At 34.0% G+C, this 14,954-nt stretch overlaps 1 protein-coding gene across 3 annotated transcripts in view; it reads left to right on the top strand.

Annotated features, from left to right (window-relative positions):
* Window positions 1–14,954, top strand: part of LOC149081711 (uncharacterized) — a 472,262-nt gene that overhangs the window by 133,674 nt on the left and 323,634 nt on the right. For 2 of the 3 annotated variants that reach the window (XM_089237128.1, XM_089237127.1), the window contains exon 2: window positions 8,510–8,563. The gene's annotated coding sequence lies outside the window, so the exon portion shown is untranslated. Of the gene's footprint in view, window positions 1–6,835; window positions 6,993–8,509; window positions 8,564–14,954 lie in introns of those variants that run through there. The other variant, XM_089237129.1, reaches the window with a different exon arrangement.

Raw genomic sequence — 14,954 nt, 5'->3', positions numbered from 1 at the left:
CCTTAAATACACATGTTTGCCAAGAGATGAACACTTAGTAAATAAGAAACCTTCTATAATGAGTTATTATTTAAAAGTACAGCTGTCTGTGTGTGAAGGCTATATTTAAAAATCCGTTTCACCAGTGAAAATGTCCATAAAATTTCCACTAACAATGGTTAACAGTATTCAACATTGACTTTTGGAATGTCTATTTGGTTTCAATGTTTTTCAATTGAGTTTTTAAAAATACAAAAACATAATTACCATTTCTTCCATTAATATGCAAAATTCTTTATCGCAATGATGAAGAATTAACACTTTTATACAGTGGCTTTTGACAACGGTAGGCCTGTATACAGTAGAAGCATGCTTATCACTTTTTAACACGATGCGTTTTTAAACGATGCAGCAACATGTTTTTACCACTTTTTTTTTACTAATGCTTCAACAAACGTCTTCAAATACAGAAACATGCTTACTTTCTTTGTGCCAATGTGTCTTTCAACAATACAGAAACTTGTTTTATCGATGTGTCTTTCAACAATACAGAAACTTGTTTTATCGATGTGTCTTTCAACAATACAGAAACTTGTTTTATCGATGTGTCTTTCAACAGCACTGAAATATACTTACTACTTTTAATGGGTCGTAAACATACTGATGCATTTTTCGGCGATAAAAAAGAAAATGATTTGGCACTTTCTTACCAACGTGCTTTCAACGCTTCCACATAAGCATGTTTACCCTTTTTCACAATTCACAGATGCATTCTTCAACAATAAACGCATTTCTCTCTTCTTTTACAAATTGCTTTTTTTCAACAATACGGAAACATTGAAACGCATTGGGAAACATGGACCATTTAGTAAAGAACATTTGTAACAAGCACAGTGTGTTGAAGTAATTAACCATTGTAAAGGGGTAAACTATTAGTTATGCATTGTTGAAGAATGCAGATGAAAAAAAATTGTGCGAACATGTTTCCGTATGTTGAAGAACGGAAAACGAAAACTAAACATGTTTTTGTGTTGGAAGAAAAATGTTTTTAAAAATGTGGGGAACGTGTATCTGTGCTTTTGATGGTAAACATGGCCATACATTGGTAAAATAAGTATGTTGTTGTATTGTTCAAAAAAAAAAGTTATCATGAAAATGTGAACAATACAGCAAAATGTTCACTACTTTCTTCATTAATCATTTGCACAAAAACACATTTTCCATTTTTTCACCATTTTTTTTTCTTTTAACAATACAGATAGATGTTTATCAAACTTTTTTACCAATTTCAATATTACAAGCATATGTTTACTAGTATGCATGACCCTTACAAAGGCAGGGCTCTAGCCCTAGGTCTCGGGACGATTTTTATCATTTTTTGTTTTTCCACACTTTAAAAGGGTCTGCAAAAGATCCCATCCATGTTGGGAGCCATGCCAGCATACAATAGTTTTTCTTTTATGTCTTTAATAAATCTCAATACATTCAAGTTCCAAAACAGCATCGGACATTTCCGCTATTATTTATATTGCGATAATAGACAAATTCTGAGAATTTCGAAATTATTTAAAAAAAATTTAAACTAAAATTCAATTGTACAGTAAAATATTATTAAATAAATAGTTTAAGTATAAAAATAAATTAAAGACAACATGCACGTATATAAATAAAACAGAAAATTATTTTATTGTACAATCAGCAGAAAACACAAACATAATTAGAATCGCTGGTGTACCGTTTGATTAGAAAGATTAAAATGCTGAACTTGATCATAAATGAATAGTTTATAGAAACTAATATTTTTAATTTATTTCTTACAAACATTAATGAAATTAATTCGACATCCTTTCAAATTTTCATATTGTTATTGTGCATAAATGCTGCAAATAAAAATGAATTGATTAAGAAATTAAAAGCAACGCTCACAAGAGAATAGTTTTATAAATTTTCAAAGGTATTCTTTTTTGTTATTATACGGAAATTTATTATATTATTACTATAAGTACTGTAAAACGAATTAATGAAAGTAGTTATATTTTGTGACACTAGGTGGCAGCACCATGTTACTGCTTGCTTGTCTATTAAGTAAATTTCTTCTTTCCGTACGACAAAAGAAGGCGCGTTTTCCGTATTCTTTCAAGAGGATAGGGTTTCTACAAATAACCAGATCATAGCCCCCTCCCCCCTCACATCCTGGAGCGGACTCAGAGAACAGATTCTTTGGTGGGATCCATGGACAAAGATTAACTGGTTATATTATATCTATGGTGGGATCAAACAGGCCAGGATTTCTAACAGGCTCATATGTATTAAATTAATTACGTGAAAAAGTTTAAAAAATTATTGGTTTCATAATGGGGACTCAGGTTCGAGCCATTAACCACCACATAATAGATCGGGGCTCGTAGGCTAGGATCTTTCGCGGGCCCTACATTGAATTTATAGCGTGAAACAAAACACACACAAAAAAAAATGATAATTCTGTGCTCAGATGGCAAAATGTAACAAGACACTTTTTCAAAATTTCCCTAGAGCAAATTTGTAAATAATATTTTGTAAGAATGTGATACTGTAACTTTTTGACTTATTGCAATTTGCCTCCGTTGGTTCGAAATTGGATGAAATTTTGTCACCTTCAAAATTTTGACGAACGAGACTCCAGAATGCGAACAGCTCAATTTTTTCGGAAAAGTGACTTATGACATTTTGCCATCTGACGACAGAATTGTCCCTGGAGCCCTGTCAGCCCCGCCCTCGGGAGGGGGGTATGACTCGTGTCGTGTAAGCTCCAGTACCGTTCTTAAGGCATGGGCCCACCCAGGCACGGTCCAGTGGGCTTCAAGTGCAGAGGGCGGCTCAGCTTATTACAGTTTCCGAGAGTTGAGTTGAGAGTAAATGTCTAAAATGGTAGACAGATATTTCTGGCCAGGTAGAAAGGGGGGGGGGACTACCAACGATTTGCCCGGGGGTCTATGATGCTCTTAAGACGGTCCTGGTCAGCTCAAAAACCATTTTAACGAACGAATACGCGCAACTAAGCTCGTCCCGGAAGCTGTAATGCAAATAAGACCTCAGAATGATGTGATCTAGTACAATAATTTTTGAGAGCGAGCTTCGAGAATGAAATTGGGAGATACCCTTCCCAAGTTTAATAGGAGAATCCTATTGGCAGGTAGGTAAATCTCCAGTTTAATAGAACGGCCTCTGAACGCCCCTTGGCACAGGGCCCATGATATTATTAAGACGGGCCATTTGAGTGCCTAACCCCGTTTTTCTTTAGTTCTCAGGTGATTGATTAATCTCCCCGTTGAAAAGTCCCACCACAGAGAGCAACACGCCTACAACGGCACAGATATTCAATCACTACACTTCACGCACAATTTTAAATATAGATGGCAGCACTTAAAATTCGCACACAGCACTATATACGCACTCCCAGGATGTTAGGTACACACACTTGCACAACTCACTAATGTGCCGTAAAGTGAAAAGTGAAATAATAGAACATTGCCGCGTTCATTCAATGCACACATGTAAACAACTAAAACATGTTCTATCACGTATAAACTGGATTATTAACATTTATTTATGCATTTAAATCGCACGTGTGTGCGTGAATTGTAGCATTACATTAACGACTGGAGAACTTCCTTTTAGGTGAGATAAATTTTTCCTATCATTGAATTTGCATTATCAGTGATGTTTTGATATAATATGACAGTGTTTACCGAGTGATGAATCAAAACACGACTGTGAATTATGAATCAATAAATAATATGAATCACAGACATACCTGAAGAACTGAGAAACATGGAAGAAATAACAAACTATTCAGAAGAAACGGTATTGTTGAAAAATGCATTATTTTTGAACCACCGCATACAAAATGAAAATTCTGAAAGTGATGGTTTATATAACAATGTTTTCCAAAGTGGGCAGTATCGCCCCCTGGGGGGAGGGGTGATGGAATGCTCCAGGGAGGCGGTAGTAGCTTTGGTTATACAGTAGTATTGGAACCTATGGGTTGGCTTTAGATGGGAGGGGGACAAGAAGAAATTTTTTTTAAGAAGGGGGGGGGGGGCGATCGAACAAAAAGTTTGTTTTATAGTAAGAAATCGTTGTTATAATCGGGCAGGTTATCAACGATTAGTTAAGCTTTTTCAAGTATATTGCTAGAAATCAAATATCTTTTTGAAAAAAGTTACACATTGATAATAAAACTATTGTACAGTATATAAAAAGTGTCCGAGAGAGAAAGGGATAAAAATTCTGCAATTGATTCTAAAATTGTAGAAAATAATTATACTGCATTTGTCAAAAATAATAAAATAATTAAACTACAACTCAAAAAATATCGGGAAAAATATTTATCGCAAAAATATGGGAGCCCCACTGCTGCCACCTATCATATAAAAGCTAAACTATATGTTATGATTTCTTGAGCAAAGTTAGTTTGTAAACCCGGTTGGCAGCATGAAAACGAACAAAATGTGTTGAAAACTATATGTTACTTGTGTTTTTTATGCTTCATATCGGTATGAATTTTATGCGCCGATATTTTTGATATTTTGTAAATATCAAAAGGTATAGTGACTAGTACTTTGGCGCATAAAACTTACATCAGTATCTAGAATAAACAAAATTATATAGTTCCCTACCCCATCGCGCCGTATTAACAAATTCATTATACGTACTACTACTAAACCCAGGTGTGCGGATCTATGGAGAGGGGGTGATCCTCGAAGCAAAATGCGAATATGATAATATTGCATTCAATAAATCCGTAGAAAATTATTTGTACCAACGTTTTTGATTGAATAACAAAAATTCAAGAAAACTTCGAATTAAAAACAAAATAAAACGGTGGCATTGTTTTTTTTTCAAAAAAGTCGGGACGGAGAGAAAAAAACAGAAAACCAGGACTGACCTAGAATAATGCGGGACAAAATGCGTATTGTCATCCTATCCACAATAATGTTAGGGGGTGGGGATCACCGTAACATTTATCCGCCCCTGACTAAACCAGACATACACCTCGTCTGTATTCCTCTGCGGAGAACTTATAACATAACGAATATGGCTTATAACGAGTGATTTAAAAAAATTGATGATTGTGAAAGAACTAATGTTACAAAAACATCCACTTATAACGAGAAGTCCGTTATAACGACAATTTTTCCCGTGATTGTGAGCTGTCGTTATAAGGGACTTCTACTGTACATAGTTTCGATCCCTGAATTTTCGCGATAGCTCTGACACCCTGTTTCCCAACGTGGGATCCACGCCTCACATAGGGGGGCAACAGGGTTTATAAGAAAGGCAATTCAGTTTTTTAGTTAAATCGGGGGGGGGGGGCAAAAAGATTTTTTAAGAAAAGCAATTTAGTTTTTTAGTGAGAGCAATGAAGATTAATGCAAATTCAAATATAAAACTAATTTGTAAAAATTAATGGAAAATCGGAAATTAATTTTCCAGTGGGAAATTAATTTCAGAAATAATGAAAATTCATATTTGATAAGGAAATACTGCAATTTAAAAATAATAAAAATTCATATTTAATGAAAAAGTAGGTTAAGAATTAATGAAACTGTTATTTGATAAAAAAAAAGATCTCAAAATAAATAAAATTTGTCCAATAAAATAGGGCTCTATCTATTTGAATCGAAGCCCTGTAACCCTGTTGAATCCATTCGTCAAGGTACCACAGTGTGAATTAATTAGATACCAGACACCACTATTATGACTCTTGGGCTTCATGGTAATTTTATTTTTGGCTCACACACTATCTCAAAGGTTCAAAATACCCGCTTTAGTCTGTTAACGGACACTTGCTCTTTAGCTGACACCTCTCGATAACGGACACTTTTCTAAAAATTATGCCGACTGGAATCAATGTATTTTGCTATCCGTAATCCCCGTTAGCGACAAATATTTTGGTCCCATGCGTGTCCGTTATTGAAATCAACACTGTTATATACGTCATGGAAAAGGACGTAAGTAGGACCTACTTTTATTTGGGGAGGAAGCGCAGAGGCTAATTTGAGGTTTGACGGGGAGTACAAAGAATCTCTCTAAGGAAATTTTGAGTTTTTAACCTCCAAAAAGTGATTCGTATTAACATAAATTGATCGAAACAGCATTTAAAGCTGTTTAAATGCTAAATAAACAGCATTTTAAGCCCCGCCGCGTGTCTAGGGTGAGGGTGGGCATCACAGAGTTTTACAAGATGCTTAGGTGGGGTATGGCAAAAAAAAAATAGTTGGGAACCACTACTGTAACAAATCTCACGTAACCCACGAAATTCTGCGGCATATATTTTGAGAATCACTTCTATATAACACGTTAAAAAAAACCCCAATAAATTATCAGTATTTACACAGAAATGAATGCAAAATTATTGTTATTATTTTCTTGAATCAAATCAATATAAGGATCAAATTGAATTTTATTTTTCCCATGTGATTATTGATTATCGATGTATATATTTTATAGAATGTTATCAGTTTAAGATTTTCAAGGGAGCGTAAAACTCATTCGCGATGAACAATAACGATAACATTAAAAAAAAATCTGAAAAAGACAGAAAAAATATTTTTTGTATTATTCTTTTATTATTATTATCTTCAACGAAGCATGATGTCATCGTTGGTGTCCTTATCCCTTTTCTTCTTGAACATCTACTCATGATAATGATGCTCCTTACTTCTTGTTTGTTATTATGTACTCAGTTTGTTATCAGTCTCCCTCCGAATGAAAAGTGATTTTTCAAGTGAAAAACCGATTTTTTGAATGGTGGTGTCTCGGTCGGAAGAGCAATAAACACTCAGCCGTGGGATAATGTGCCGTGAGGTGAAATAATAGAACACTGCCGCGTCCATTCAATGGACACATCAAAACAACTAAACATGTTCTATTCATGTAAACTGGATTATTAACACTCATTTGTGCATTTGCACGGCGTGCGTGCGAGAATCGTAACATTACTTTAACGACTGGAGAGAACTTTCTTTCAGGTGAAGATGAATTTTTCCTTTCGTTGAATTTTCATTATCAGTGTTGTTTTGAAATAATATGATGGTGTTTATCCAGTGAGATGAATCGAAATTATGAATTACGAATCACGAAATAATGTGAATCATGTAATGGATTGATTGCGTTGAAAATAATGAATCTATTATTGCGGTGGTGATGTGTTTTTATTCAAAATTTCCTGACATTGATTTCTATTATTTAGGTTTTTTTTAATATTATTTTGTGTCAAGTGATTTTATATTTTGGGAGTTGATTATCGGTGTCTCTTTTAATAATGAATAATTTAATTAATGTCTCTTATTATTTAAGTGAAACTTTGTGAATTTTACAATTTATTTACTATATATTTTCAGTTTTTCTCATATATATTTATATAAATATTTTCATTTTTATAAGCAAATTGTACCAATAAGAATATCCATGTTACGGTAAATGCGGTTATTATACATAATACTCATTATACATTAATACTAATTATACGTTAGTGTAATCACTGAGCATTTGGGTAAGTTTGATAAATTTTCCTGAATTTTTTATCACTTTTACCGGCGATTATGAATAATTACACAAGTGTCGCGTCGTTGGTAGACATGATATAAATCGTACTATATGATATATATACTAAACACGATAATTCATACATGTACTGTATCATTATATCGGGATCTGACTGTATTCATCGCACATACTACTTCACCGCACACCAAATCCGGTCACCATATACCGCACACCAGTGGAGTTGGGTGGGAAATGAAGGCTCCATCCATCGGTGGTCGCCCTAGGCGAGGTAGGTAAAGGAACTTGCTTCTGATGTTCTATGCGTGGATTCGAACCTATGGACCTTGATGGTAAACCTTCATAGTGGAAGACGAGCATCTTTACCATTGTGCCACTCGGGCCATCGCACATACTAGACTCATTTGGAATTTTTTCATATTTATCAAATTCACCAATTGCACCAGAGTGTTTTGCATAACCACAGATAAAGGAGATAAGTTTCAAGTGTTTATCAAGTTTTTCAACGGCACTTGGTTATTATTCATAATCGCCTTTAAAAAAAAAGATAATGTTTTCAGTATTTATCAAATTTACCAATGACGCTTGGATATTATGCGTAAAACTCAGTAAAAGACAGTGATAAATTTATCAAACTTACCAAGACGATTGGCAAGTCGGCATAATAACCGGTTTTTATACATAACAACCGATTTATCACATTCACCGTAATATTGATATATCCATTTAAAACTTTTTATTTATGATTATTGATATTCGTAAATTTTATAAACTAATATCATATTAATTTTGAAATCGAATACAAGTAATTGAAAGTGCTAGAAATTTTTTTTAGAATAACATGTATTTAGAAAAATGTATATAAAATGTATTTATAAAATCTGTGAGAGGTCATTTTTTCTTCCCTAATAATCGTTTTTACACGGTAAATACCTGAATGATAAAAAACATTTTAATACATAAACTGTTCTCTTTTCTGCAGCTTCAAGTGAATGTGCAGATTCGCCTAAATGATCTTGAAATGGGTCTTCTAAAGGTATGTAAAGTTCTCACGTCTATCTATATTATTAATTTCTTATAAATGTCGTATTATATGAATTGGGTAAAATAATTAATTGTTTTCGGTAGAATAATCATGAAAAAATATTTTGAAAAAAGTTCTAAACTTTAAATATTAATTATAGATATACAAAATTATGATTAATTACGGAATATTGATTTTAAAATGTGGTGGTGGAGGTGGATTTTTGAATTTCGTTTACGGTTTCAGAATTAATTTATAATTATGAACATTCTTGCTAACTACTACAGAATTTCCGTAGTTTCTACGAATTTCTACCATAAAATACGGAAAAACGGAGGATCCTGAAAAAGTACGGAAATCTGGTTTTTTAAGAATATTCTTTTGTTCAAGGATTTGTTTTGAATCCCATTATCCTATTGAGTACAAAATGACGTCACGCAAAGACCGCATCTATAAAGAATAAATATTAAATAAAAACAAATTGACAATTGACGTAAAAAGGCGCGGCTTGCACTACAATAACGCATCCTGGCCTAGAGTTCTTTTTTGATAAATTAAAGAAAGTTTCATACATAGATGTCACTGTAAAACAGAAAACTGGACATGTATATAAAATTGGTTTTCTGTGTGTGTGTGTGTTTTTGATGCATAGGAATCATTATAGTCGAATGAGTTTTGGTTTCACGAATTTGGCATTTGCAAGAATTGCCGAACGTTTAGTTCAATAATGTTTGTTTTCTAATTCGCGTCAGAGATGGGTTAAAACTGCAGATTTGTGTTAGAGACAAATATATTCCTGCCACTACTTGAAAAACATGGTAATAAAATAGACTCCAAACGCGTTATTTTAGAGGTTTTCGACAATAAACCATTATTGTGCGAGCGGTATTTTCGTTACGAATTTTGACATTTGACAAAGTGTTAGAGCAGCTAAACGTCCTGGTGGTTTGATTGAGAATGTTTTATAGTTCGGCAAAGGTATCGTTTATAAAATTTTAGATTTTTATTATAAGGAACATTCAATCAGTCAAACTGGCAGACGTAAAATATTTTATGCAAATATATTAGCAAAAATACCATACCCGGCACAACCCATATTTTCTGTTACTTGAAGCACTAAGAAGCGTCAAAGAAATTACAAACTATTCAGAAGAAACGGTAGTTAAAAAAAGATTACTTGGGAACCACGGCACTCACAATTAAAATTCGAAAAGTGATTTTTTTTATGGTAAAAAATCGTTGTTATCGGACAGTTTATCGAAGATTATCAAGGTTTTTTAAATACTATATTGAAAGTAGTAGTAGAATTCTGCGATCGATTCTAAAATTGTAGATAATATATATTTATGCTGCATTTCTCTCCTACACAAAAATATGACTTCTAATGCCACCTATTGAATAAAATCGAAATTTGGTGCATAAAACTTATGCTCCATGCAGAATAAAAGTAAAAGAATTATTGTTTTTTACAACATGTTGTACATTTTCATTCTGCACATCTGTTTAAAACCGACAAACATTTTATTTTCAGAACCGTAACAGATAGTTTTCATTTTATTCAATAGGTGACAGCAGGTGTCCTAGCTTAAAGCGGTTACGAGTATTTTTTTATAGAAAAGTATAAAAATGCGCAATGTAATAAGTCCGAGGTTTGAAAATTTTTCCTCAATTTTTTTTCACCGGTTTGAAAATTATTCTTCCCATTTCTGCCGGTTCGCGAAAATTTTTACTTAATTTCAGTGGTCTGCAATGCAGAAAAAGTTTGCCTTACAATTCGACAATACCTTCGGAACTTTTTTCCAAGCTGTCTTGGTTTTTATCAGGATTTTTCCCGAATTCTCAGTCGCGTGATCTGGCCGCTCGCGAATGCCATCCAGTCCTGTACCGTAAATTGGCAATGATTTTATAAACTAGATGAATTGCAGCTTGGTGAGTTCTTTTCCGACGCTAACAGTACGGGAAATTATAATTTAGTGTTTGAGTAATTTTAGATCTCCAGTAGGTGGCCACATACCTTCTGGATTTTCGTATTTCTCCCAAAATTTGGATTAAAAATAACTTATGTCACTTTCGATATATTTTTTTATGCAAATAAATCAATTTATTTTCGAAACTTTTTAAAGCAAGTAAATACAGTGATAAAATTTTTCGGGCGTGTAAAATATTAATTCGGGCATCTATTATTCCAAGTTACATACCCTACCGGGCGCGTAAATTTTAGATGTCTCGAGCCCTGATTATTACTATTATTCAATTAGTTCATAGCAGAACTGGCCATATCCCTTATCTTACCTGTCAGCTCAGGTTCACTTATCATTGTTAACAGGTCACTGTTTCTACATTTCCACTCCTAATTTATTCCTTACCTTATCAACACTAACACAAGTCTTTTCCTTTTTTTTGAAATATTCCCATACACAGAGAGAGGAAGGAATTCCATTGTCTTCTTGATCAAAATATACCTCCTATTGTAAATTTAACTTTTTATATAGGTCGTCGAAATGATATCAGTTGCTAGCGCTGAGATATTTTTTCCAACTTGAAAAGTTATTTATGGCCATGATATGGAGAAAAATATTATTTCTTTTCTTCGAGAAATGCCTTTTTTTTTGTTTCAACCCTCCTTGAATATCCAGTATGACCCAATGATTATTATCTCAATTCTAAAGGAGAATAATATCCATGTGAACTTGGGAACATAAATTTTCTTAGTTTATATCATTTATATAAAAAATTTTTTTTAACTGTACATTCACGAAACCATAACTACGTGGAGACCAACATGCGGAAAAATGTTCCGATGGCCCTAAGGCAGTGTCATCTTTGCAACATTATGGCCCTCGGGCAAGGAAATACTCTGAGGCCCCCCCCCCCCCCTACCAGACTATAAGTGCTAGCCGATATAATTTTGAATCTTGTATGCCGTTAAAATTCAACACATTTTTTACATTCTGGCGCCTTATTTCTTCTCACTTCATTCTGGTCAACATGGGAAGTCAGACTTCCTATGCTGCTAAGGCCCCGGGTCAGGACGGGTTCACATGTTAAGACGATCCTATTCCAAGGATTAAGAGATCCCTTGAAAGCTAAATAGATGTAGAAAGGCAGGACTCTACAATCAAATACAGTATACGGCCCTGTATGTTAACTGAAAATAATTGATAAAAAATTAGGGTAGACTGTGTCGAGATACAGCTGCAAGTTTTTAAAACGTGGATACTGTATTAGTAAATAATTATCATTGAGTAAAGTATTCGTGATTTTGAATTCTTTTGGAATTCCCACACGTCTCTGTATCCTCTCAAATCATTTTTGATGTTTCAAAAACAATTTTTTAGCAAGGTATCAAGTTATTTTGAGAAAAATGAATAAAAAAAATTCAATTTTTGGACTATAATTTATTTTAAATGCTACTTATGCGCTTTCATTTCACTGCATTCTTAGAATTTGCTAAAACAAACCCAACGACACACCTCACATAACGAGATAGCAGGCCGGGGTATTTTCGGGTATGTGACACGACAACTTTCGTACTCCGTGTTTGTGACACTATTGTGTTATCCGATGAGGTCATACTGAGATCAAACTCTTATCACTAGAAATTTTGAATCTTCATCTTTCCAACGAGCTCAAAAATCGTTCTGATTTATTAGACGCATTCACATCGAAAATACGGAAAAATGACTCTCCCCGCCTTCAAGGCAGCACCATCTTTACAACATCATGGGCTCCCGGGCAGAATTAGTCTGTGATGCCTCTTACAAAGACTGGAAGTGCAATCACTCTAATTTTAAATCTTGTATGCAGTTAAAATTGAACATATTCTTCTTTTTCAATGTGGTCTCACAAACATGAGACATCCTAAGCACCTTGGGCAACGGTCGATGACCGGGCGATGTTAGGATTGCCTTACCCGAAGGGTTAGGAAGCCCCCAAAAAATCTAATTGATGTAGAAAAGTTAAAATTCGAGACTCTACAGCCTGAATTTTCACTGAAAGTAACAGTGAAAAATACATTAAACATTGAAGGACCAGGCACACCCCGCTTCACACCTCAGAAAGATGAACGCTGAAGCATGTGTATCATGTGTCGGTGCATTAAATTTAAAATAAAATTTTGCATTAGTGCAAAAATATAAAGAAAAATTCTCCCCCAAGACATCTCCAACGAAGAAATACTCTATATGCTTCCATAGCATAGTGGCAGTGTACTCATCCGTAATGCGAGGGGGGCAAGGGTTCAAGTTCCCATTGAGGCAGAAGTTAATTTTTTTTTCTAAAAACCAGTATCTTTAGATAAATAGCCATTTTTCAGTATATCTTGTATGAAATCCGTAACATGAAATTACAGTGCTTACATTCTTAGTTATACTAGAAGAATTGATTAGTTGTTACGAGCAAAGAAGATAGCAAAACAACTCGAGGGGCGAAGCTTTAGGTTTCGCGAAATAACTCGCTAACGTTAGTGGTGTCGAACTGAAAAATCCTTCGTATAAGTGAAACAATTTATTTTAAAAATACAGCAATAAATTCTTCACTTTAATACATTTTTATACGTTAGAAAAATCTTTGGATTCATTCATGCAGACTAAATACCGCTGTCTGTTTCCTGCGCTTTTTGCCGTCGAAAGGTTGAAGTTGAAAGTAAAATATTGCATTTCCAAAGAAAAAAATTATCAAGAATAATTATCAATGATTTCTGAACAGAATAATTGAAATTGCAATGAAAGAAATCGACAATTTTTTTTATAAAAACATGACCAAAAACTTCTTCCATTTCCCCAAAATTTTATTGCTGGCGAATAATACATTAACATATGTGGATTATATATGATGAACAAATTTTTTCAAAGTGACGAAATTCGTATCCGAACTTTATGCAACTGTGGATTATTCGCAGTAAATTACGGTGTGCTATGATATTTATAAATTTACAGTTATACAAAACTGTGTCAGCGATGACCACGTGCATAGCAGTTGGGGGGGGGGGGAGACAGTTTTTGTGAGAGGAAAAATAAAAAATTAGGAAAAATTCTCGCCCGTTAATCAAAGAAAATTACTTTTTTTTTACGTCAAGTCAAAATACTCTCAAAGATTGCCTGATGAGCTCTCAGAGAAGTAAACTTTCTGTCAGTTTCGAAAGTTCTTTTCATGTTTGAAAAAAAGAAAAAAACTTCCGTTGAAAAATAAATCAAAGATCGTCAGGAAACGAAGATAGAAGGGAGGAAAAAGAGTAGCTTCAGTGAATTGAACGGGATTCGAACCTCCGACCTTCGTCATGTGTACGTCCCAATCTCTATCTACTACACCAAAGCATACGTCGCATTTCGCACGTAATTAAATAGATGCAATGACCTAGTCATTGGATGTACTGCAAAAAAGGTAAAGATATCGCATGCGTCGACCTGTTATATCCAATGGCTACGGGTGAAATGGCCTACTTCAGTGACATCAAGAGCTTCGCGCGGAGGCCTTCTCCTTCTTGGTCATACCTAATATACATCTAGAAATGTAAACTTTGTTTATACGCATTAGGGACCCTACTGTGCCGAAGAGATCTCTCTCTCTCTCTCTCTCTCTCTCTCTCTCTCTATATATATATATATATATATATATATATATATATATCCCCGTATATTCCATAAAAATGACAGTAAAAATTGAGAATCTGCGAAACAAAATCACTGATGTTATTGATCACAGAATTTGGTGTTTCCGATGTTTTCGAAGAAACACCTGCAAGTAAACACTCGAAAACAATGAAAGGTTTACGCGCGTCTTTTTCCCTCTAATTATCGTAACCAAAATTTTACGGTACATGTGAAGAGTACCTTATCATTACTTTAAAAAAAAAATAAAAAAGGTGTGCAGAATGATAAGGATAACAACCTGAAACAAATATTATCGCCTTATTTATGCACTCCAGAGATAAAATTATTATTTTTGATATTTTGATTCGGAAGGATTTGAAAGAGTATAAGATAATAATAATAATAATGCATAAAAGATAAGTACGAGTAACAATCGGAATTTTCTCTATTGTTCAAAAATGAAGTTGGACTTTGGTTTTGGGCTCTTGTGTGAGTTTCGATCCTTCTACTTTGTTATCATTGTTTGAACGCGGCTTCTGCTGAACCAAATATACCCATTGTCTCGAGCTATATATAAGAAAACCTACCACAAACTGATAACTACTATCAGAGTAGCTTCCGTTTTCCATCAACTCAGGTGTTCCTCTAAATTTTTATTGGTTATCACATGTTAGAAGAGGTTATCTTTAATGAGATAGACATGGGTGCTCTGAGATTCTCTTCTTTATATTTATATTATTTTTTATCTTCACTGTTATGGTCCATAACCCTATCTCAATGGCCAAGTATCGGCATTGGCGTGGATCGAATTC

The sequence above is a fragment of the Pholcus phalangioides genome, unplaced genomic scaffold (genome assembly GCF_987345545.1).
Source record: "Pholcus phalangioides strain wild (caught in Gottingen) unplaced genomic scaffold, Ppha-v1.0 ptg000009l_1, whole genome shotgun sequence".
NCBI classification, from domain to species: Eukaryota; Metazoa; Arthropoda; class Arachnida; order Araneae; family Pholcidae; genus Pholcus; species Pholcus phalangioides.
Note: the sequence above shows the minus strand (reverse complement) of the source record. Positions and strands in the feature narration are given on the sequence as shown.